Source organism: Callorhinus ursinus, unplaced genomic scaffold (assembly GCF_003265705.2).
Source record: "Callorhinus ursinus isolate GAN/ISIS: 27379988/994484 unplaced genomic scaffold, GSC_fseal_2.0 scaffold3, whole genome shotgun sequence".
Classification (NCBI taxonomy): domain Eukaryota; kingdom Metazoa; phylum Chordata; class Mammalia; order Carnivora; family Otariidae; genus Callorhinus; species Callorhinus ursinus.
Window position 1 is genome coordinate 50280600 of NW_027397065.1, and position 25297 is coordinate 50305896.

The window sequence follows — 25297 nt, forward strand, 5'->3', positions numbered from 1 at the left end:
TTTTTAAAGTGGGAGCTATTTTTTTTTTTGCAGACTTTGACAAGTTAATTCTAAAATTCATATAGAAATGTAAAGGACCCAGAAAACCCAAAACAAGCTTGAAAAAGAAGAGCAAAAATGAAGGACTCCTACTTCCTGATTTTAAAACTTACTACAAAGCTATAGTAATCAAGATAGTGTGGTACTGACTAAGAATAGGCATCTGGGTCAATGGAAGGAAATGGAAAGTCCAGAAATAAACCCTGACATTTATGGTCAATTGATTCTGCAGAGCGTGCCAAGACAATTTCATGTGGAAAGAATAGCCTTTTCTTTCTTTTTTTTTAAAGATTTTATTTATTTATTTGACAGAGAGCTAGAGAGAGAGCACAGACAGGCAGAGCGGAAGGCAGAGGGAGAGGGAGAAGCAGGCTCTCCACTGAGTAGGAAGCCCGACGTGGGGCTCGATCCCAGGACCCTGGGATCATGACCTGAGCTGAAGGCAGATGCTTAACCAACTGAGCCACCCAGTCACCCCAAGAGTAGTCTTTTCAACAAATAGCACCAAGACAATTGGATATGCAAATATAAAAGAATGAATTTGGACTCCTATATCTCATATACACAAACCTTAGCTCAATATGGACCCTCGACCTAAATTAAAGAACTATAAGCTTTTAGAAAATATAGGGGTAAATCTTTGCAACCATGGATTAGGTAATGGATTCCTAGATATGACCCCTAAAGCATAAACCATAAAAGAAACAATTGACAAATTGGACATCAGGAAAGTGAAAACTTTTGTGTTGTAAATGACACAATTGAGAAGTGAAAGGACTAGCCACAGAATGGGAAAAATATTTGCAAACTGTATATTTGATGAGGGACTTGTATCCAGAATATTTAAAGAACTCTTACAACTCAACAACATAAAGATGAACAAATTGACTAAAAAATGGGCAAGGGATTTGAACAGACATTTCTCCAAAGAAGATACACAAATGGTCAATAAGTACATGAAAAGATGCTTAGCATCTTTAGTCTCTGGGGAAATGCAAATCAAACCCACAATGAGATACTATTTCACATCTACTGGGATGGCAATGATCAAGAGGACTGCTATTAACAAGTGTTGACAAGGGTGTGGAGGAACTGGACCCTTATATTCTGCTGGTGGGAATGAAAATGGCTGCTTTGAGAAACAGTTTGGCAGTTCTTCAAAATGTGAAGGATAGAATTACCATATGACACAGCATTTCTCTTCTTATGTATCTACCCAAGAGAAATGAAAACATATGTCCACAAAAAAACCCATAAAAAACAAACAAAAAGGGGTGCCTGTGTAGCTCAATTGGTTAAGCATCTGACTCTTGATCTCAGCTCAGGTCTTGATCTCAGGGCTGTGAGTTCAAGCCCCGCACTGGGCTCCATGTTGGGCGTGTAGCTTACTTCAAAACAAAACAAAACAAAACAAAAAAACCAAAAAGCCTCATACACAAATGTTCATAGCAGTATTGTTCCTAATAGTTAAAAAGCAGAAAAAGTCCAGATGTCCATCAACTGATGAGTGGATAAACAAAGTAAGGTATACCCATACAATGGAGTTTTATTTAGCCATAGAAAGGAATGAAGTAGTGATACATGCTACCACATGGATGAACCTCAAAAACCTGCTCAGTGAAATAAGCCAGTAACAAAAGAACACATCCGCTATGATTCCATTTGTCTACAATGTCCGGATAGGCAAATCTACAGAGACAGACGTGGATTAGTCGTTGGGAGGGGCTGGAGATGAAGGATGGGAATCAGGAGGGAGACTGCTGATGGGTATGAGATTTCTTTTCGGGGTGATGAACATATTCGAAAATGCGATTATGGGGATTGTTGCATAATTCTGTAAACAAACTGAAAGCCACTGACTTGCACCCTTTAAACAGGTGAATTTGATGGCATATAAATTCTTTCTCAGTAAAGCTGTTAAACATAAGAGCAGGCCTGAGGATGGACCGCATATTAGGCGGGAGGGCAGCACTCTGGTGTGCCGAGGTCTTCAGGGTGAGTCCTAGCTCTCCGGCTTTTCAGCTGTGGGACCTTGGGCAAATTAGTGACCGTGACCTCAGTTTCCTGAGTTACGTGGGGGATGAGATGAGGAATAAACAAGAACATCTGTGTCAGGTGACTCAGGTCTGGGACACAGCGAGTGCTCAAAACTCGCCAGATATATTTGTTGTTAGATAGACCTTCATCTCTGCTTCAAGGACAGTCCTTTAAATGAAACAAAGCGAGCTTTATGAAAATCTCACTGGCTTGTCCTTCTTTTTCTCATTTTGTAAAAACTAGTGAAGGCTTCTGTACTGGCCGGCAACCCCCAACCCTCCCCCTCCCCCCTAGCCCCCTGGGGAGCAGGGTGCTGCCCACCTACAGCATCATCCCTCCCTCTGAGCAGGAGACTTCCAGGCCTGGAAGAGCTGTAGGGATCCAAACACATTTTAGGAATGGAATTAGTCTTCACGTGACATTAAGATACTAATAATCATAATAAGAGTTGATGATTCTTGAGCCTGTGCCACAAGCCAAGTATGATGGTAAGCGTCTCACGCGAACGTCCCGTTCAATAACTTACCTCGAGGTACTCTGGGCCACAGTTTAGTCAGTAGCGGGACCCTCAAGAGCCTGCCAGCTTAATACAAAACATCCATACTCTTGATCAAGGGGCAGTTAAACGGGGCCTGACTGCAAGTGTTTGCATCCTCGCTCAGATCCTGGACGAGGTATCTAGCAGCCTCGGTTTCCTGCAAGATGTGCGACCTCATGATACATGTACCGTGCAGTGTTACTGCGTTAAGCATTTGGCATGCATTATGGCATGGAATCCACCCAACAAGGTGTGAGGGCTCAGTGTTTGCTTTCATTATCACTCCGCATATCACCTCCTTATGAGGAAACCCAGAGGGAGAAACAAATCACAGCGGGGCTGCTCTGGTTGAGAAGGGGGGTGAGGGCCCCACTTCAATCTGTCCTGTCTATCTTCTGCTGCCCCTCCCTGCAAGGCAGACCCTAAGAACCCCTCTTTGGGACCCTAAGGCTCCTCGAAGCATAGCTTGAAGCCACTCTTCTTACCCCATCCTTATTAATTGGGCAGAGGAGAGCACTGAGGCCCAGAAGGGGGGGATACCCACCCAAGGTCACACAGTCACTCGGGCAGAGCTTAGACCCTTGGCTCCCTGATCCCAACCTGGTTGTTGCTGCCCCACCTGGGGGTCCCCAGGTCTCCCTGCTGCCTCAGAGGTTGTGCTGCCGCCAGAACTCCCAGGTTGGGCTCCCTCCCCTCCTCCAGTCTCAGGGATAATCCTTTAATGAATTAAATGGGGCAATCATGGGAGGGGAGAAGGAGGCTTTGTTACTTTTTGGTAACCAGCTGGCATCTTGCAGTCTTTTTTACCTCAGTGGAGTACTTAGACATAAACCCTCTGACTTTCCACGTCTTCACCAGCATTTCCTCCCCTCCACGTTCCCCTTCAGTTCACGTCAACACCCCCCATTGCACCGCAGGGACAAAGTGGTGAACGAGACCCGCACAGCACCCCCTTTTGTGGGGCTTCCATCTAGTACAGCAGTCGGACGCCAAATAAGCAAAAACCGGAGCAAAACCCACAAAGAGAAATACTCTCAAGATATCTTCCAGTTTTTGGTTCTCTTCAGTCAGAGTGGAGTGAGGGGTTGGATCTTGGAGGTAGCACCAGACAAGGCTTGGCTGTTGTTCCTCCTTCGGCCTGGAATAGCGCCTCTCTGACCTGTGTGGCGGGCTCCTTCTCACTGCAGGTCCCCTCACGGGTCCTCTGGTCAGCGCGGCTTTCCCTGGCTGTCTTACCCAAGCAGTCCCAAACTGCCCTAGCCCTGGCTCTGCTTTATTTTCTCCCTCCGTCCCTCCCTCCCTTCCTTCTTTCCTACCTTCCTTCCTTCTTAAAGATTATTTATTTGAGAGAGAGAGAAGCACAGGTGGGGGGTGGTGGGGAGAGGGACAGAGGGAGAAGCAGGCTCCCTGCTGAGCAGGGCGCCTGCCGCGGGGCTCGATCCCAGGACTCTGAGATCACACATGAGCTGAAGGCAAACGCTTAACTGACTGCGTTAACAGTCAGTTAACAGAGGTGCCCCTCTGCTTTATTTTCTCTAGAGCACACAGCTCACTAAAATCATCCGATTGATTTGCTGATGTGTCTATTTTCTGTCTTCAGCCCCCAGTGGAAGCTCTGGCAGGTAGGACGTGTATCTGTCTGTCTTGCTCACGACTGCATGCCCAGCACCCAAAGGAGGGCTTGGCATTTGGGAGGAACTCCATACTATTTGTTGACTGAGTGACTGAAAGAAGGAATGAAAAAGTCAAGTGCCAAGAAGTGGAAGTTGGGGAAGGATCTTTTTCCAGTTCTGTCACTAACATGCAGTGTGACTGTGGGCAAACTTCTTGCCCTTCTCTGGTTAGCCTCATTTTCTTCAGGTGCAAATTAAAGAATTAGAGTTAGCATCTCTTTTGGCTGTGTGCTCACATCTCGCTCTAAGGATTTTCACACCAAAATATAACTTTGTCTTTAGACATCTGTCTCACCCACTTAGCTCTATGTTCCTTGGGGGCAGAAACCAAGTTTTAGCCTGCAGTCTAAACCAGCACCACACCAGGGACAACTAATAGTGTCGGATGAGTGAGTGGGTGGGTGGATGGATGGATGGACGAAAGGTGCTCCGAAGGGGCGCCTGGGTAGCTCAGCCAGTTAAGTATCTGGCTCTTGGTTTCAGCTCAGGTCATGATCTCAGGGTTGTAAATGGAGCACCGCGTCAGGCTCCACGTGCAGCACAGAGTCTGCTTGTCCCTCTCCCTCTGGTCCTCCCCCCATGTGCTCTCTCTCTCCCCCAAATAAATAAATAAAATCTTAAAAAAATAAAAAGAAAGAAAGGTGCTCTGACGTTCCTTCCAGGGAGAGTGACTTGGGGTCCTAGGGTTCCTGTAAGCAGGGACAATTAAAAGAGGAAATAGGTGTTTTAGCTTGGACATCTTCCTCAGAGTCTTTCTGAATCCACTTTCAGGGGGTCAGGCTCTTCCTGCTTTCCCACCCCCTAAGGCAGAGAACAATTTGCTCCACCAGAGTGAAGACCATGAGGGAGTGGTATGAAGGAGACCTATGACACAATCTCATTAAAGACTATAAGACAGGGCAAATTACCACATGAGCCAAACAGTAAAGTATGTAAGGGAGACCCAGCAACAGTCCTGTGGAAAGTGGGAGCCAGAGCAGGGCTCGGCTCACTTCTTCCGTAAAAAGCCACATAGTAAGTATTTTACGCTTTGTGGGCCATACTGTGTCTGTGCAGCTCCTCACCTTGCCCTGGTACCAGCAGTTACAGACAATCCATAATGAACAATTGTGACTGCCTTCCAATAAAACTATGTATAGATGCAGAGGTTTCAGCTACATACATTACAAAATACCACACTTGATTCGATTTCTTCAATCATTTACAAATGTAACACCATGCGTAGTACACAAACAGGTGGGGAGAGGACAGTGTTGGGTGGCCTTTCTGGGAGGCTTTCAGAAGGAGGGACTTGGAAGCCAGGGAAGGACTTGGATGGGGAGTAGCAGAGGTTTGAGCCAGAGGTGAGAGCAAGGACACACACTCAGACACTAGTAGGAGCCAGGGAAGACTCTGAGAGAATGAGCGAGGCAGGCTGGGGGGGACTGGGAGCCTGGGGGCGACTCACACACTTGCATCCCATTGAAAATGTGCAGCATCCGAGCTCTAGAGCTTTGCTGCCCACATGCCCCTTTTTGAGATCATCCAAACTTTCAAGAGAAGCCTGGGTTTTTCTGTAGAAGTTCTCAATTTTTAAAAATTGGCAATGAATTAAGGCTTTTTTTTAAATTAAAGATTAAAAAAAAGAGCAGGTCAAATAGAACATGAGGAGGGGTGATTGTGGCTCATGGATCATTAGTTTGCAACTCATGGCTTCCTAGGCTTATGGAAATCATGCCAATTGGAGTGGGGGTGGGGAGCTTCTTAACCAGGGAGTGTGCCTACAAGGGCAGGTGGGCACCCGGAAGGGGGGGCTGAAATACACCCAACAAACAAGACCTATATTCCAGGAGAGTCCATTTTACTGAGACGTTTTGGAAGAAATCATTGTTAAAGTAAGCACAAACGTATTTGGATAGATTGCAAAAATTATATACTTTTTCTTTTCTTTAAATTAAGAAATTTTTTCATGGGCATTACATACAATAAAGTTCACTGATCTTTATAGTACTGCTCAAAGTATTAGTCTTGCCCGATCCTGAGCTCCACATATTCTAGAGCAGAGGCTGTCTGGGGTCTGGCTTCCTTCTCTCCACATGTTGTCTGAGAGACATCCGTGTCATTACGTGTGGCGGGGGTTTGCTAGTTTTCTGGTCATGCAGTATTGCTCCATTTACCTATCTTACTACCAATGGACATTCAACTTGTGTCCAGTGTTTGGATTTTATGAGTGACATTGCTATGACCATGTGTGGACATAGGCACTGGCTTCCTGGGGTCTATGCCCCACGTGGACTTGCTGGTGGTACGGCTGCTGTGTGTTTCAGAGAAGGTAGTACTTGCTGTGTGTGGCTTCAGACTCTATACCCAGGCCCCCAGGGACCCAAGTCCACTCTCCCTTGCAGTTAGGTGACCTCACTGGAAAATTTGAGAACACTGGTGTAAGGGTAAGGACATGGAATGAAGGGCTAGAAGACAGAGACCAATAGACAGTACCACTATTAGCATCATTTTGTAGATAATCACATCGAGGCTCAGAGAGCAAGCTGATTTGTCTGAAGCCAAGTAAATATTAAGGGGAGACCCTGCATTTAAATCCAAAGTCAGTCAACTCCAGAGTCATGTTTTTAACTGCTCTGCTCTAAAGCCTGGGCATGAGCCCCTGTATTTTCACCTGCCCAGCATATATTTCTCTCCTCTCACTAACAGCATCCCAGTGTCCTTTGGAGAGGCATCCAGTGGCTATTTGATGCAGTCTCAGTGGGCTGTCACTCTAAGTGCCCTCCACTCTGGGCCAAGGTGCAGGCCTGGGACCCAGCCCAGCACTAGGGTGAAGGGCACCAGGTGTCTACGACACCTAGGGTGCAAAAAAATTTTTTTTAAAGATTTTATTTATTTATCTGACAGAGAGAGACACAGCGAGAGAGGGAACACAAGCAGGGGGAGTGGGAGAGGGAGAAGCAGGCTTCCCGCGTAGCAGGGAGCCGATGCGGGGCTCGATCCCAGGACCCTGGGACCATGACCTGAGCTGAAGGCAGACGCTTAATGACTAAGCCACCCCGGCGCCCCTAGGGTGCAAAATTTAAGGATGCACTCACTCTCAGGGTCAGACAAGTACAGGGTCAGCCTCCCTTCATCCCAGCCCTGCAAGGGACCCAAGCTCAGCCAGCTCCACCCTCCTTAAGTAATCTGGATCTTGAGAGGAGGGGCATCTGTCCTTCTGGGGGTGACAGCCTGAGTGGATTGCCCACTTCCTTCTGGTTCTTCTCTTTTGGGGAGGTCTAACTATAACCCCTGCACTCATTCATTCTCTGTGTTGCTCATATCCATGCATTAAATTCCTTTTTTGCACCAGGTAGGCAGGTGGGGTTGGTTTCTGTACCTTTTTTTTTTTGAGAGAAAGAAAGTGCAAGTGGGGGCGGTGGGGGTGGGGGGGCAGCGGGAGAAGGAGAGAGAGAATCTTAAGCAGCCTCCATGGCCAGCACAGATCTCACAACGCTGAGATCATGACCTGAGTGAAAATCAAGAGTCGGATGCTTAACCACTTAAGCCACCTAGGTGCCCCCTTTTCTGCACCTTTTAAAGAGCACACTATGTGCTCTGGGACATGGTGCCCAACATTTCTGAGTCTCATTTTCTTCATCTGGAAAATGGGGATTCAGTGGTAATACTCCAGGTGGAAACACAGCAAGACCCTGGGGATGGGATGCCTCTGAGCCCTGCTTCCTAACTCTGGCCCCACACTGGCACCACCTAGGGAGTCTTCACAGTCTGATGCCCAGGCTTGCACCTCATCCTGATGCATTCAGAATCTCTGGGGGTGGGCCCAGGCAGCCCCCCACCTACACCTCCCCCAGGTAGTTATTATAATGAGCACCCAGGGCTGAGAACAACTGTGGGAAACAAGCCTGGGGTTTCTGCGAGTACTTCTCCTGCAAGGCTCCATGGCTCCATGCCTGGGACTTTACTATAGGCATTAGAATGGCCTTCATCTGAGCCCAGCCAGATGGGAGGAGGAGCAAGAACCACTTATCTGCCTTAGGCCTCCCTTATCCCTGGGTTTTCAAGGATCCCACCAGCAGCCGCGAGAAAGCCAGCGGGCTTAGCTCAAAATCCTTAGGCAATTGGAGGAGGCTGTGTCTGGTAGTGGCTGAGGGGTCTGAAATCCCAGAGATTAGGGCCATCAAGAGGTCATTTGGGCCATTTCCCGGCCCCTGGGCAGGAGGCACTGGCAGGGGCCCTGGAATAGTCAGCAGGACAGCTGGGTTCAAGTCTCAACCCTGCCAGACACCAACCAGTGAAACTGTGCAAGCCACAGCAGCTTGGTACCCTCAACCTGGGCACCTCCAAGTACTCTGACTTAGAGGCCAGGGGAGGACCCCCACAATCTGTGCTTGTCCGTGGGCACCCAGGTGATCCTGATGCTGCTGGGCTCTGCACCCTGCCCACGAGGCTGAATCATCAGGGTAATTCTGAAGAGGGAAGCAGACCTGAGCATCATAGCAGAGGGGCTGTGTCAGGGAAGATGGCATGTTTTGGATGGCGAGACAGAAGTGTGTAAGCCAGACACCGACCTCAAGCAGTCCCAAAACACCAGGCCCTTGGTTTGCTCAACTGTTACTTGATGGAGTAGGACCTACTGTGTGTCATATAAATTCCAGCTCCCACATCTATTCCTCTATCAGTCACTTTTTTTTTTTAATTTTTTTAAATTTGAGTATAGTTGACACACAATGTCACATTAGTTTCAGGGGTACAACGTAATGATTCAACTTCTCTATACATTATACTATGCTCACTACCAATGTAACCACCATCTGCCACCATATTGTTACAATATCATTGACTATATTCCTTATGAATCTCTCACATTGTCCTATTTAGGTATAACTAGGCCTGAGAAGTCCTTTAGATTTGCTTACAAACACTATCCTCTGACAATTGCAAGCAGCTTTACACAGAGCTGTCATCTAGTATTTTCATAATTTCCTGGGATGGGGGCAGACCGGACTGATCATCTCTGCTTGTAGCACAAAACCCTCATTGGTTACATGGCCAGTAAACATCAATAAGCAGAGGGGCTCAAATCTAAACTTAGATACCTGATCCAAAATTCAGTAATCCTGGACCAAGATTATCTATCTCTCTGCTTGCCCGTCCATTCACCCATCCATCCACCCGTCTATCCACCCACCCATCGTGTGTCCATCTATCCATGCATTGCTAACTTACTTTCATCTGCTTATTTCTGTCATCTATTTAATGCCCTCATCTATTTCTATGTATCCATTTATCATGAGTTTGTCTCTATAATAATCTATCTATTCAATTTAGCAAACCTTTATTCAGAGCCCGTCATGTGTCATACAGTCTCCCTACTTATATCTCCTGCTTTCACTCTCTGTATACCTCATCTTCCCCCTGAATGCTTTCTTCTCCGACCTTTCTGCAGGACCCATAATCTGTGTGACCGCAATCTCCATTTGCCTCTCTCCTGACTTCCACTCTTCCCCAACGGCATGTGAGTAGACCCCTGGTCCTTTCTTGAATGCTTTGACCTGGTTCCTCCATTCCTGCCCCACGCTAGACTCCAGGGAAATACTGATTGACTGGATGAATGGACCCTCAACTAGGCTGTTTGCATCATTTCTTTTCTAGGGTTCTGTCCTCCTCAGTTCCCAGTCTAGGGCCATGGACAAGTAAATGTTTTATTCATAATGGTTGCTTTGAATTCACTGTCCTTGGGAGTTGGAAAGGACTTTTCAACTTTTATTCATTCAACAAAACTTGCCTTGATTCACTTGCTAGATGTACTTGTCAGGCACAGAGATTACGGACTACAACCTTATTTTACCGTTGGGGGGGGGCTCTGAGAGGGAGAGGGGCTTGCTCAAGGTCCCACAGCTATGGCAGAACTTTGAGGACAGTGAAGAGATTGTCACTACTCTAGACCCAGACAGCTCCTGAGTTCGCCATAGAGACAGATGGTGTGTGCTTGAAAGTCCCTAGAGGGGAGGTGTTGGGAAACCACGAACTACCTTACCAAGTCAAACCAGTCAGGCCTCATCAAAAGCCCTGCAGAACCGCCTTCTGGGTGGCAGGGAGAGCCTGAGTCAGTCCTCACCTGCACAGATGACATCAGGGTGACCAGGGGCTGTCAAGGGAAGGAGGGTGTGGCACTGAAGGAAGGAAGTGGAAGGGAAGGGAAGGGAAATAGGAGGAAGGGAAGGGAAGTAGGGGGCCCTATCTAAGTGGTGGAGTCTAGTTCCAGGGACACTCCAATTAGGCCAGACTTTCCGTCATTCTTGGGAAATATCCTGCTAACTCTGCCCCTTCTCTATGTTACAATCAGACTCGCAGGATGTGATGTCAGTGTTTATCTAGCTCAGAGGTTCTCAAACTTGAATGAGCCCCAGAATGACCTGGAGAGCTCCAAGTGTGGGTGGATCTATGTGTAGTCCGTGAAAAGACCCCAAGACAAACTGTTGAGTGAATATGTTGCAGGATGACACGCAAGGTACTATGTTAACAACCACCCTCCTTCCCCAAACAAACAAAACCCTCCAAATGCTATATATTTCCTTTTGGTATATTTATGTATGAATATAAATATCTACAAATGTTACACACCTAAATGATTATATTGGTTGCCTTTGGAGAAGGTATTTGTGGTGGTGGCAAAGAGAACTTTAATCCTCAATGTACTGTTTTATTATTTCACGAGAAAAATGTATCGTGTTTTATTTGTGTAAATGCAAAATTTAAATAAGATTTCTCCAAATTTTTTTGCCCATTTTATCTGGAAGTGTGAGAATCTGCATTTTAACCAAGTTTCTGGGAGCTTCTGTGCAGCTGATCCATGAAGCGCACTTTGAGAAAAGCTAGTCTAGCCCACCATCGTACAGATGAGTAACTTGGGAGGCAGAGAGGGTAAGGAACTTGCCTAAAACCACACAGCATGGCGGTGACTGAGTTGGGACCTGAGCCCAGCATGCTGACTCCAAGGCAGTGCTCTTTCTCTTATACACAGTGACTCGAGAAGGAAAGCCACCAGGAGAGTGAACATGAAGGCAGTAGACAAATTTCCAGAGCAAGGTGGGAGGGGCTGGGGCTCCATCCACCCCTGAGTCAGACCAGTTGGCAGTCTCTGGGGTGTGGGTAGAGGACACAAGGACAGTGGTGGAGTGAGAAGGGCACATATTGCCCATCTTTCTAACTTTTCTTTGAGCTGCCCTGTTCCAGCCCTTCACCCTTCTGCATTCCCCAGCCCTTGTGCAGTTTTCGTCTGAGCGCTTCCTGTTTCCAGAAGGAACCGTGGCTCCTGTGAGGACGGCCTTGGAGCGGGTGACTGTAGGCAACCCCTTCTGTCTCCTGACCTCAGCTGTGCCATCGATCACCTGTGCAGGGGACTGAATCAGCCGCCCTTAAACCTGGCCATGCACCCTCTTGGAGGCTCATTTAAGAAGCAGAATCCTCGGCCCCTCTGTAATGGGGGGTGGGGCCTGGAATGTGCCTTTTTAACATCCCCCCTCCGCCCTCCCACCAGATGATTCCTACAAGTCTGAAGTTAGAAAATTACTGGGCTACTAGTCTGTCTTCCCCGAGCAGCCTTCCCTGGACAACCAGTCCTGAGGCCCAGCCTGTGAGGAGGGCCTGGGGTGCTGAAGAAGTCGGCGTGGCCAGTGATCCCTGCTCCCAGGAGACCTGAGCCCCTCTCCCTGACGCCTCGGTTCCGGCCTGAGGGCCTGCCTCTTCCTAACCTGGGCAGAATGTCTGGAATGTGGCTGCTGAGGGAGACAGGGCTGCCTGGGCTGCCAGAGCTGCCTCTGGAATTCAGGCAGCAGAGAGTAGACTCCTGCCCCTGAGGGCCTCTGCCCTGATGGCCTTCAAGTGACCCAGCGAGACCCAGGCACCAAGGGCGGGGAGGAAGGGAGGCTGTGAGGCCCTGAACAGGTCAGCAAAGCTGACACTAGGCCTCAGTTTCTTTATCTGTAAAATCACATCCTCCCTCTCGACACTCATGGCCCTGCAGCACCCCCAAAGCAATTTCACATCTCTCCATCCCCCGCATCTCGCACCTTTCCTTAGCACCATGTGAAGAGCTATGGGAAATTCATAGATGAATTAGACACCAGACTGATCCAGAAAATGACCACTTTTTGCCTCAGGCATCCTGCTTAGTGTTTTATTGATTCATCCCTTATTTAATCCCGACAATTCCTGCAAGATAAGCACCGCTACCACCTCCGTATGGCAGATGAGGACATTACTACCCAGAGAGGCTAAGTAACTTGCCCTAGGCCACACAGCTGCACACACAGATGGCAGTGCTGGGGTTGAATCCATTTATCTAATTTCAAGTCCAAACCTCACCCTGTGCTCCCTTCCCCTGACAAATACGGCAAGGGGGATGAGGACCACACAGTGATCTCCCTCCCTGACCTCATGTGAGACCGGAACAGGGCAGTCTGCTCCACAAGGGCCCAGGAACCCTCACAGTGGGCGGGGAGGCATGCTGGGGGAGAATAAGAGATGCCCGTGAGCAGGCAGCCTTGTGATGGACCAGGTGGGTGCCCAGCCAGGTAGACGCAGGAGGGGTGGCAGTCTGCACAGAGGCCCAGCATGAGCAAAGGGACGGGGTTGGGTCGAGGCTGGGGAGCAGCAGGCTGGCCCATGTGCCCAACTGGCTGCATCACCTGCCGGACCCAGTGCAAAGTGACAATGATGGGAACCTGATGCCAAATTAATTGAGATTCCGAGACAGATACAGCGGAGCATTGAATCAAGTGTGAGGCCTTTCTAAATGCAGGTGGCAAGTCCTTGGATCCAAATCTTGTGATTTGGTTGGAGCATCACATAAGGGGGGAGGCTAGAAGCATGTGTTTCTTGTTTTTTTGTTTTTAAATAAATGAAGTTGTTTTACTTGAAGAACGTTTAACAGAAAAGTATATAAAGTCATTCCACAAATGTTGATACAGAGATCTTAAAATATGCCTTGGGAAGAGTCCTCAGTAATGTCCCTTTTGCCTTCCAGAATTAAATAAGGCCATCACCCAACAATTATTTCCTAGAAACAGTTTAAAAATTAAAACAAATAAGAAGAAAAAAACCCAGCCACTATCCCCCCCCCCCCCCCCCGCCATCAGCAGCAGCAGCAGCAAAAAGATCCATCAACAGACTCAGGCCTAAAGTGGGGACACATCCCACTTTCATAGTAAATAGAGTGGCCTCAATATTTGCGTTCACACTTGGTTAAATATTTCCATGATAGAAGCATGGGTTTTAGAAGTAGATAAACTGAGTTCAAATCCTCGATCTCCCGTTTAAGGGTGTGACGACCTTGGACAAGTCACTTTAAACTCTCTGAATCTCAGTTCCTTCCTCTGCAAAATGAGAATGAAAATAATAGTATCTCATCAGGAAGATTTATTTGAGGATCATAGGAGATGATGCTTAGCCTAGCACTTAATAAATTGTAGCAAATGTGAGTTACTATTACCACAATCATTATTATTGCTGTTGTTACTACACAAGAGGGAGAAAAGGAGATGAGGCTGGAAATGTAGTACATGGTTGTGGAGAAGGGGACATGGGAGGGGGACTGGTTCCCTGGCCAGAACCACATCTGAGCCCCAAGTCTGGGGGCAGGTAAAGGTGGGGACAACAGCAGAGGCTCTGTTTCCAGACCTCAGAGTGACTCCCCCCGTCCCAGCTTCCTATTGGGGTGACCTAACCAAGGCCACTGAACCAGCCAGCCTGGCTCCAGTAGCTCTCAGCACCAGAGCCCCACCTGCCAGCACCAGCCTGGGGCAGGCTGACTGAGGGCCGGATTGGCAGCAGATGAGCTCATGCTCACCAGCCCGGCCAACAAGGCCGGACGCTTCTCCTGGCAGGAGCCTGTCAGAACTGCCAGCTGGGGGTCAGGATGAGCTGGAGGGCCCGGTGGTGCCCAGGTGCCCATGGCCAGCAGGTCTGCTGAGTGTTTGATTACATTCCCGAGCACCCCAGGCAACGCCAGGGCTGGCTGTTCCAACTCCTGCTGGGTCCCGTCTGTTCGCTGCAGAGCTGACATCCCAAGCTCGGCCCCCACGGCCCACCTGCCTTCCACCTTCTGCTTCCCGCTCTTGGCTGCAGGCTGCAGCCCTCACAGAGCCAGGTGGCCTCGGCCCCCGATGACTTCATCCTCCTTAAAGGCATCATGTCCCTTTGACAGCCAGGCCTCTGGAGACTTTCCTGTCCACAGGTCCATAGCCCAGACTCCAGGGTCTCTGCTCTGTACCTATCTCCCAGCCTCATTCCCATCCTGCTGTGTGACCCTCTCCAGGGAGAAGGCAGTGTGATGGAAGGGACCCCAGCCCTGGAAATGACAGGTGCATTTCAAGTTCATTGACACACTGTCTCAAAGTAGCCAATCCCTCAGCCAGCTGTCCCCAGTGAGCTGAATCTTCTCTCAAGGCTGGTCTTCCCAGGTGGACCCCACTCACTGGGCACCCACTCTGGGTATACAACACATAAGCGTAATGCAGGAACACAGCAGTTCACCCTGGGACTGTCCTGGTCATAGCACTGAAAGTCCCGATCGCTGGGAACCCCTCAGCCCTGGGCCAGCCTGGATGCTGGTCAGCTGACCCTGCACACACATCTGTGATATGCTGTCTGTCTCTGATGATTTGTGTCTGATTTTCACTGAAGAAACCTGAGACTTTAGCCTGCCCCAAAAGGAATCAAAAGGGTGCAGTCCGTTGAAAATGAAAATAATATGATCTGTGCTTTCAGACTTTATGGGTGCCCTGAAGTTGGCCACCTAGTCAGAGTTTTCATCACTGCTCAGGTCCCCCCTTTATACTCTGTCCACGGCAAATGTGGACAGATTGTTCTGGAAAGGAAAACCTAGGAGGGAGGAGAAAGAGCTCATCCAGTCCACAGGGGTAATACGGCTTTCCTCAGGCAGGTAGGGGGAGTAGATAGAGACTATTCGCTAGGTCTCTCTTTAGAAGCTGACAACATCCTTGTAAAGACTATTAGGATTTTATTTTATTTTAAAGATTTTATTTATTTATTTGACAGAGAGAGAGATAGAAAGAGCAGGAACACAAGCAGGGGGAGTGGGAGAGGGAGAAGCAGGCTTCCTGCCGAGCAGGGAGCCCGATGTGGGACTCGATCCCAGGACCCTGGGATCATGACCTGAGCCGAAGGCAGACGCTTAACGACTGAGCCACCCAGGCACCCCAAGAATATTAGAATTTTAGAACATCAGAGCTAGGAGTTAAAGATCTGAGTTCAACACCTGCTTTGTTGAGATAGGGAAATTGAGGTCCCTACAGATGATTCAGATCAGATGTAATTCCTTTTAATGCGTACAACGTGCCTGGTGCTGTGTAGGAAACACTGGTGCTACAGGCCAGCCCAGGTGATGCCGGTGATGCCAACGTGCGGTCTTGGTGGAGAACCACTGAGTTAGACAGAGGTCCATCCCTGAGGAGCTTACAGTGGAGCGGGCCAGGCTGAAGTGAAGAGAGGCACATAGGAAGTAGAACCCAAAGCAGAGGGTCACACAGGAGGTTCCGTCAGAGGGCTGCAGCGGGGCGGGCAGACCCAGGACAGTGCAGCCCAGTGGTTCAGGAGTTCAGACAGAAGGGAGCTTGAAACTTAGCTTAGTCTAGACCTGTGACCTTGGGCAAGTAATTAAAGCTTTTCTGAGCTTCAGTTTCTTCATCTGAAAACTAGAGCATGATAACAGTGCCTAATCCACTATGGTGGTGTTCAGAGAAATGAGATAATCCCCGCGGAGTGCTGAGTTGAGTGCCTGACATAAAGATTAGCTATTATTGTTATTATTACTTCTCACTCAGGTCAGGGGCATGGTTGGGGGAGCTCACAGAGGGGAGGTGGCCTATGGGTTGTGCTAAGATGGACAGGGACAATCTTAGATGTCCAGGAAGCTGTCTTCGAGAAGTCTCCAGGTATGCTTGGGGGACCCTGAGGAGTCCAATTTCCCTGGTGCACGGGGCACTGGAGGCCAGTAGATGCCCCAGTCAGGTCCTGGGGCCAGAAGGAAGAAGGACCAGGGCCTGGGTCAGGAGTAACAGGGGAAGTGGAGAGGGGATAAATGTCAGTGGCATTATGGGGTTCTGCAATCCATACCAGTATTCATCCCTCCCTTCCCTCCTTAGACAGCAGGCTGCCCTGCACTGGACAGGCTGAAGGCCAGCTTTGGCCTAGATAGGGACCCGAGGGAAGACAGCCGCCTGCTATTCCGCACATGACTAGTCAAAGGGCTCATGGGGCCACTCAGCTACCTTCCCTCGGGTTAATGCCTAATCGACCGAGACTCAGAGACTTGGGCGGCAATCAGTCAGCTGGATAATTGCCCAGGTTAGTCTTCCCACTGGAGCTCCCCTCATGCTGCATATCCCCAGGACTCTCATCCAGGGCTGAGGGAGCTTGCAGGAGAGAGGCCTGGGGGATTCTCCTCTGGACGTCTTGGGCAACATACCATGGCAGCCTCCCTGGCACTGTGGTCCTCCCCAGTGCTGGTGACAGATCCCCGAGCAATGCAGCCCACAGTGGCTCCATGAACGAATAGCTCCTGAGAGCTGGGAAAGAGCCAAGAGCCTCCTTACTCCTTCATAAGCACCAAGATCAGAACCTTAATGCTTCCAGTTATCCTTAGGGTCCAGCCTAAACTAGAAAGCCACATCCTAGCCATAAAAACAGATCTCAGTTGTGGTCACATGGCAGAGAAAATAGATCTGTTCTGAGCAGCCCCAGGAATTGTCAGCCCATTTAAAAATCAAGGAAACAGAGACTTAGCAAATTTAAAACATCTGCCTTGGGTCACATAGCTTATAATAATGGTAATAATAAAGATATGTAGAATTCTTTTTTTTAAGATTTTATTTATTTGTTTGACAGAGAGAGAAACGGCGAGAGAGGGAACACAAGCAGGGGGAGTGGAAGAGGGAGAAGCAGGCTTTCCGCGGATCAGGGAGCCCAATTTGGGTCTCCATCCCAGGGCCCCGGGGTCAGGACCTGAGCCGAAGGCAGATGCTTAACGACTGAGCCACCCAGGTGCCCCAAGATATGTAGAATTCTTGTTTATTATGCAGGTTCAAGGGTTGGGGCTCAGCTGAACATCAGATAAAGATGCCAAGAGTCAGAACTGACTGCTGGGAGAGGTAATGAGCTCCCTATAATTAGAGGTATGCAAGCAAAGTCTCACTATTCACCACGGAAGCTGCAGAGGGGCTGCAAGTCCTGGGGAGCGGGGAAGGGATTGGATAGGATGGTTGTAGAGTCATTTTCAGCTGGGGGGAGTGGGCAGGAACTGTTCCATTTACCTCTATATCCCCAGCACCAGGTACAGTCCCTGGAAGAGTGTAGGTGTAGAGCCTCACGCAAAACAAGCAAATGAATACATTCTATAACTAAGAAGCACAACAGCGAGAGAGGGAGGAGGGCTAATTCCTGTCTGACTTTTCTTCCCTTCCCTTAAAACACTGGTTCTCAGCCCAGGGAGCACATTAGAGTCATCTGGGGAACCAGAGCAGAGAGGCACCCCATAAATCATACCAAAACTAAGATGTCTTGCTTCCCAGTGAGATGTAGGCACTGTGCTTGGCACTTTACACACATTATCTATCCCATGAATCTGCACAACCTTATGAAGCCGGGATTCTTGGTACCCCCATTTCACAGATGGGGCAGCCAGAGCTTGGGGAGGTTAAGCCGCTTATGGAGAAAGTCACAGCTCGTAACAGAAAGAAGAATCACCTCTTACGGGAGACTTTCTCCGCTAAATGATTTCCATTTAACCTTTATCTCATTGACTCCTCATGCAGTAAGAGTTATTATTGTCCCCATCTTTTCAAAAAAGGAAACTGAGGCTCTGACTCAGTATTTCCCCCAAGGTTACTGAGCTTGTAGGTGGCAGCCCCAGGGTTTTGAACTGGGCCTGGGGGGCGTTGGGGGGGTGTCTCAGACCTAGAGTGTCAAGGAGGAATGTGGAGGGAACACTGCTGAGAGCTTAGCAACCCGGGTCCTTCCCCAGTCCCCTCATGGTCTCTGTTGGTCCCCCCGCGAGTACTACCTGCCTAGGGCCTCAGTTTATCCCTCCGTCAAACCCAGGAGGGAGGTGGAGATGGGCCTGATTTCTCAGCAACTTTCCAGCCGTCATTTTCCATGACTCGATTCCCCACTGTGAGTTCTGGGCCACAAACCAGTTGGCTTCCTCCCTCCCTCTCCGTGAGACAGAGAGCTGGCAGGAGGGGATGATCCGCCTCAATTCGCCCACCTCCTTTTTCCTCCTCCCCCTCCTGGGCTGGGACACACCTACTCCAACTTTCTCAGCAGCCTCTCCGGAGTGCGAGTGCGTCGGGCTTTCCTGCTCTGAGTCTCTGCACCTCCCTCGGGAGCCTGTCAGCCTGGTGCGTGTGGAAAGGGCTCCAGCCCAGCAGCCCACCCTGGGGCACCCTCCCCTACCTGAAGGGCATAGGTAAGGACTGCTGGAGGATGGGAGGTTGTGGGAGGGGGTTGCAAAGCGAATCCATTCTTGTGCCTTGTTCCAGAGCAGGTGGGGGCGTTCCAAGGCTCTTGGACGGTGGGGACCGGACCAGGATTTGAAAGGGGCAGGCATGGTGGGGGTAGGGAAGGGATACCTGGGCCCCGGGTGCCTAGGTACGCTGAATGAAGCCAGAGATGTAGCCAGTCCAAGCCTGCAGGCTGGGGTTTCTGGCCCAGGAATGGACAAGGCCAGGATTTTGATCTCATGAAGGAGCAAGGTCATATTTGCACGTGTGAAAAGTTGGAGTCGTGTCCTTGGAAGAATGAAAGTCTCCGCATAGGCTTTCTGAAGATGAGCCTTCCAGGGGATGTGGTGACATTTTCCTGCCTGGTTTTAGGGGGAGAAGTGCTGGGGCCAGGGCACCAAGAAGTGCTGGCTTCTTGTGTGTGTCCAGGGGGGCAAAGGAGTCCTATTACAGAAAAGCCACCTGGTGTGGAGGAGGGAAGGAGGGCCTGCGGGACAGTCAGATAACCTGGCCAGCCCCGGCTCTTGTGTGGCTCTTGAGGCACCCTGATTAGAACCTCAGCCTTCCTGGCTATAAAATGAGGGTGCTCACTATCTCTGAGGGTTGTAAAAGGCTGTGAGTCTGAGAGACACCAGAGGCAGCCCCGGCGTGGGGTGAGTGGGAGCAGTTCTGTTCCCCTGTCTTGGGGGAAGAAGGAATCCGATGCATATCTTTGGAGGCAGGTGAGCTGGAGTGGAACGCTGAGCAGAGCCACCAGGCCAGAGTTCAGCTCTCCACTGCAGACAGGGTATGCTATATGCCCCAATTGTGGGGAGCAGCAGAGCATGCTAGGGTTTGCTGAGGGCTCAGAAGGGCTGCCTCTGCGGGCTGCCTCTGCCGCCTGCCACACTCTGGCGCTGGTGGCTTCAGGAGAGAGAGGTAGAGAAGCAGGCTTGGGGCTCCTTTTACAGATGGGGAGCTGAACCTGGGCAGATTAACAGAGCCCTCCATGCAGAACACTCCTAATAGTTACTATTACTGTTGATACTGGCTGAATGCTTCCTGTGTTTAGGGACTGGGCTGAGTATGCATGGTCATTTGAAAATAGTGAGTTTTTGAAGGAGGATGGAAAGAGAATTTTATTATTCATGTCTCTGAAACTCACAGGCTGTGTGGTCTAAGATGGTTCCATACCTCTCTGGGCCTATTTCCCTACATATAAAATAAAGGTGGCTAGATTAATGTTATGATCCATTCTTAACTGATTCACCCCAGTAAGCCTGTTGGGTAAGCAAAGTAGGAATGGCTGTCTATTTTGCAGGTGAGGAACCCAGGGGCAAGCTCAGGTTTCCCCCCGTGTTCTCCAGGGACCACAGGTTACACTGTGGCAGGGAGGTGCTGAGTCCATGACATTGGCTAGCCTGACAGAATGCAGCAGTGACACCCCCCTCTCCCATGAGCTGTCCAGGCCTCAGGTTTCTCATCTGTAAAATGGAAGAGGAGCTAGAGGGAGTCAACCTGGAACCATTCCCACCCCATGATTCCATTGACTCTTAGTGGTCTCTTTAAGGACTCAGGCGACAGACCCAGAAGGGCACGGACATTCTCCAGCCCCTGTGTCAGCTGTGGCTGTGCTTTCTACAGGGAGCGGCGGCCAGGCTTGCTCTACACCAGTCCTCTGTGAGCTGGGCCACCATGCTCCGCTCCCTGCACATTCTTCCCTGGGTTCAAATGAACTCACCTCAGGCTAGAAGTTCTCCTTCCAGCTGCCCATGACAGGCCATGGTGCTGGCACTCCTTCTGGCCAGGTGGGGCCAGGTAGGAGAGAGTGTGGGGTAAGGGTCATGTCTTAAAGAAAACCAGGCAATGATGTCGGTACATTCAGGGACCTTCTATACCCCCTGGATGGGCCCTGCCTTTTGGGATCCTTTGGAAATGGGACAGGGTAGAGCCTCTAGAAGTTTCCCATGCTTCCTGGGTCCCCAGCACAAGCTGAGTTGGCTCAGAATCTCAATGCTACTATTTCTATAGCTAATGGTCTTAATATGCTTACATTTATAATGGGGGTTTCTAGACAGGCTTACAAAGACACATGTGGATCCAAATCCTGGATATCATTAGTTGTGTGACCTGGGCCTCAACTTCTCTAAACCTCAGTCTCCTAATATGAGAAAGAGGGCTAATGATAGTCCTTTCCTCAGAGATGGAAGTGACACTTAAATGAGGTCATGCATGTAGCACACAGGGTCGCATTCATTATGCCCACGGTCATCAATTAAACAGCTCACTCTGCTTCCCCTGGGTGGAGACCAGCTCACAGTGCCCTGAAGTCTTCCTTCGAAAGACAAATCAGAGTTGCAGTTATTAATTATTTGAGGGTTTTTGGGGGGGGTACTGTCTCTCCTACTAAGTGTTGCTCACTGCTCTGGCCCCCGTGTCCAGCACAGTGCCTGGCCCATCAAAGATGCTCATTGCATAGCTGCTGAGAGAACAAATGAATCTTCATTTCTAATTCATAGATGAAAACTGTCACGTAGAGGAACTAAGCATTAGCCTGACCCAATCACAGATCCATAAGAGGGGGGGGCGGGGGGGAAGGGCGGGGCGGAAGGATCCTTAGAGATAATCAAATCAGACAGATGGAGACACGGCAGCCTAGCCAGAGAACACTGAGCATTTGGCTGAGGTCACACAGCAAGTGAGCCCCTCTCTCAGAGCCTGGCTCAGGAAAGGGTATTGCTTCCTAGTGGGGTCATCCATCTAGGAGGCCAGCGAATCGTCTTCACATCCTCAGAACGCAATTTGGGATCCACAACCAGGCCAATGGCTAGATTCTGTGTTGCCCTTCAGGGGACAGGGGACATAAACCTCATCAATCGGACCCCGCCCCTGACACCCCCCAGCACGCACGAGCATGTGCACGCCGCGCCATCACTCCCGCCAGCGAGTTGGCAGGTATCTGTAACTGTATACCTAGAGGAGCCTCAGGAGTTCCCTGGAGTCTCCAAGAATCTTTGGTCCCATTTTACAGATGGAACCATGGATTTTGAATTTCTTGCCTCAAGCCACCAGTTTGTAACAGTGTCCTGGGTCGTTTGCAGCCGACAGGGAGCCACTGCTGAGCATGGGATTTAAACACGGAAAGGGCAGCTCTCATTTACCGGCCCTTCTGCGTGCCTGTTGCCAGGTCAGATCGTTTTACAAGGACCTTCTGCTCTGCATAACTGCCCTGCACGTCAGCAGGCGTTGCCCGGGAGCGCTTCCTCCGCTATCCGTGCTGTTCTCGGTGTGGAGACAGGAGACCCTCGGAAAGGCTCAGGCACTTCCCCACCATCCCACAGATTCTGTCCACCATGCACTTACTTCATTACACCTAATGAGTGCCAACGGTGTGTCAGGCCCCCAGAGATTCACGGCTGGGGGAGGCAGGCCTATAAATGGACAGTTTCGTACCTTGAGGGAGGTGGTAAAATAGAGGCAAACTGGAACGGGCTTGGGGGCCCACACGAGCAATAGCCAGCCCAGTTATAGGGTCAATGAAGGAAGGCTTCTTGCAGGTGCTGGTACGAAACATCAGTTTTGAAGTCTGAATAATGAAAAGTAGGAAAGGCAATTCAGAAAGAGAAAGTAGCATGTGTCAAGGCATGGCAGGTGTGTGCGGGAAACTATCAGCTGGGTGCAGAACAGTTGGAGGCGGGCACTGAGAGGTAGGATGGGGCCAGGTCATTGAAGGCCTTATGTGACAGGCCAAGGAGTATGAAAGAGGTGATGCCTTAAACATTTTCCAGTTCAGAGCCCGTGGAAGAGAGAAATCCCTCCCCTTCTCTCAGTCCTGAGTCTTTTCCCATTCCTGAGACTGGAGTGGCCCCTGTGAGGCACCTGTCCATCCCCTTGCTGCGGGCAGGGAGCCCGCAGTGGAGAACTCTCCATTTTCCAGTTCCCATTCAGCTCCGATGCCCATAGCAGCTGGCCTGGCTGGGTACAAGCTGGGCAGGACCGTACGTGGGCCAGCTGCGGGGTAATGTTAGTGTGCACGTGCTCACGCGTCCCAGGTCAGGGCTGCTCTCCATGCCTGCAGCATCCCCTTCCCTCTGGATCCTCCCAGCAAATGCATGACTGCATGGCCTGAAATGCAGTATTTTAGATGCCTAGGAGTTTAGCCTTGGGAAGGGGCAGAGCTGGATACCAGTACTGCGCCAGGGTTGGGCACATGAGCTCTGGAGCCAGGGTGCTCTGCCTCCAGTCCTGCCTGCACTGCTGTCTATGTCTGTGACCTTGGACACATCACTTCCCCTCTCTGAGGGTGCAGGGTATACAGTGCTATCTGCCTCACAGAAGTTGTTAGCGTAGAGCCCAGCACACGTTCAAAGCTCATTAGACATTAGCTCCTATGACAGATTGGGGGGGTGCTCCTGAAGTCTTGGGAATTGACTCAAGAGAATCATAGCATCTTGGAAAATTCAAATCCTAGAATCTCAAACTCTTGGAAGCACATGATTAGAAGTACCCTGCTGGATCCCTTATACAATGTCTCCGACTGTGCTTTTTTCTTCTTGTAAACATTCAAGAATGAGCATCGATTGTAAGTTACAACTTGATGAATTTTACCAAGTGAACACAATAGTGGCTAACCAGCAACCAGAGCAAAAGCAGACACCCCCAGCTCCCCAAGAGCCCTCCTGATGCCTCTCCCCAGTCACTCCCCCGCCCCCTCACACACGCAAACATAGTGATTACCCAGCCAGCTGGGCTGTTGTCAAATGCCTTCTTGTGGGGTTATGTACCATCGTTAGGAGAACTCTAATTACGAGAGAGGCTCAGTGAGGTAATTTGGAAGTTGTAAATGAAACTTTACCTTTAAGTTGTTTTATTTTTACTGTCCTATTTCAGTGGCAGCCTAGTTTAGGGCTGAGCTACCCAAATGCCTAGGGCTGTTTTTACTTTTTTTTTTTAAGACTAATTTTATTTATTTTTTTAAAGATTTTAATTAATTTATTTATTTGTCAGAGAAAGAGAGAGAGAGCACAAGCAGGGGGAGCGGCAGGCAGAGGGAGAAGCAGACCCCCCGCTGAGCAAGGAGCCTGATGTGGGACTCGATCCCAGGACACTGGGATCATGACCTGAGCTGAAGGCAGACACTTAACTGACTGAGCCACCCAGGCGTCCCAGGGCTGTTTTTTAAAAATACAGATTCCTCAGCCCCATCCTGAGTCTATAGCACTAGAATGTGGGATCTGGATGTGGGGCCAGAGAATCTGTATTTTTACATGCTCCAGTGGAACTTCAGGTGAGGTCCAGCTGGGTTTGGGAACCACTAAAGAGTTCGGACTCTGGAGAGGCCATTTTTCCAATCCACGTGCCATCTTACTGGCCATTGACCTGGGACAAGGCACTTGGACTTCTTGACTCTCAGTTTTTTCACCTGTAAAATGAGGATAAAATGATAGTACCCCCATCCTTGGGTTGTTGAAGGACTCTGACATCCACAAGCAAGTGCTCACTAAGTAATGAAGCTATAATCAGCATGGCTATTCCTGAGAAGAGCCCATCTGTGGTGTAGCCAAAGGAATGTTGGGCTTGGTATCTGAAGACTTGTGTTTGAGTCCTGACTGGGCCACTTGCTGGCAGTATGACCTTGGCCAAATCTTTTTTTTTTTTTTCCAATTTTATTTATTTATTTATTTTTATTTTTATTTTTTAAAGATTTTATTTATTTGACAGAGAGAGACACAGTGAGAGAGGGAACACAAGCAGGGGGAGTGGGAGAGGGAGAAGCAGGTTTCCTGATGAGCATGGAGCCCGATGCGGGGTTTGATCCCAGGACCCTGGGACCATGACCTGAGCCAAAGGCAGACGCTTAACGACTGAGCCACCCAGGCACCCCTCAATTTTATTTATTTTTTGACACAGAGAGAGAGACAGTGAGAGAGGGAACACAAGCAGGGGGAGTGGTAGAGGGAGAAGCAAGCTTCCCGCTGAGCAGGGAGCCCCATGTGGGGCTCCATCCCAGTGCTGTGGGATCATGACACAAGCGGAAGGCAGATGCCCAGTGACTGAGCCATCCAGGCACCCCAACCTTGGCCAAATCTTTTGACCGCTGCCCCCCACCCCCAGGTCTCAACTTCCCTATCTATAAAATGGAAATACTCTTTGCTCCCCTCATAGGTCTTTGAGGGGATCAAAAACTGCTCTGAGGTTAGAAAATGCTTCAGGAAGTAAACCCAGTGAACAGGGACTCAGCTGAGCCTGGGAACCCGGTGGAAAGCGGGCTTGCCTTGTCCTTGGGGTTCTGTGGAGGGCGGGCCGGGTGGGGGTGGGGAGAGGGAGCTGCTGAATCCTTGGTGTTCCACGGTCCTGGTATGCCCTGGCACAGCTCCCATACTTCTTGGTTTCCGAGAACTGCCTCCTTCCTGGTCCTGGGGCAGGAAGAGTCCAAGATCCCATAAGCAATGAAATCCCGCGCAATGTGCCGTAGTCAGAATGCTTTTATTATTTCAATGTCTTCCCTTTTATTAAAAGTTCTT

General features: G+C 49.7%; 1 protein-coding gene across 1 annotated transcript in view; it reads left to right on the plus strand.

The window, feature by feature from the left end:
- The first annotated feature begins 18644 nt into the window (after positions 1-18644).
- FAT2 (FAT atypical cadherin 2) overlaps positions 18645-25297 on the plus strand; it is an 81859-nt gene continuing 75206 nt past the window's right edge. Inside the window, exon 1 of the mRNA XM_025867197.2 lies at positions 18645-18760. The gene's annotated coding sequence lies outside the window, so the exon portion shown is untranslated. The remainder of the gene's footprint in view (positions 18761-25297) is intronic.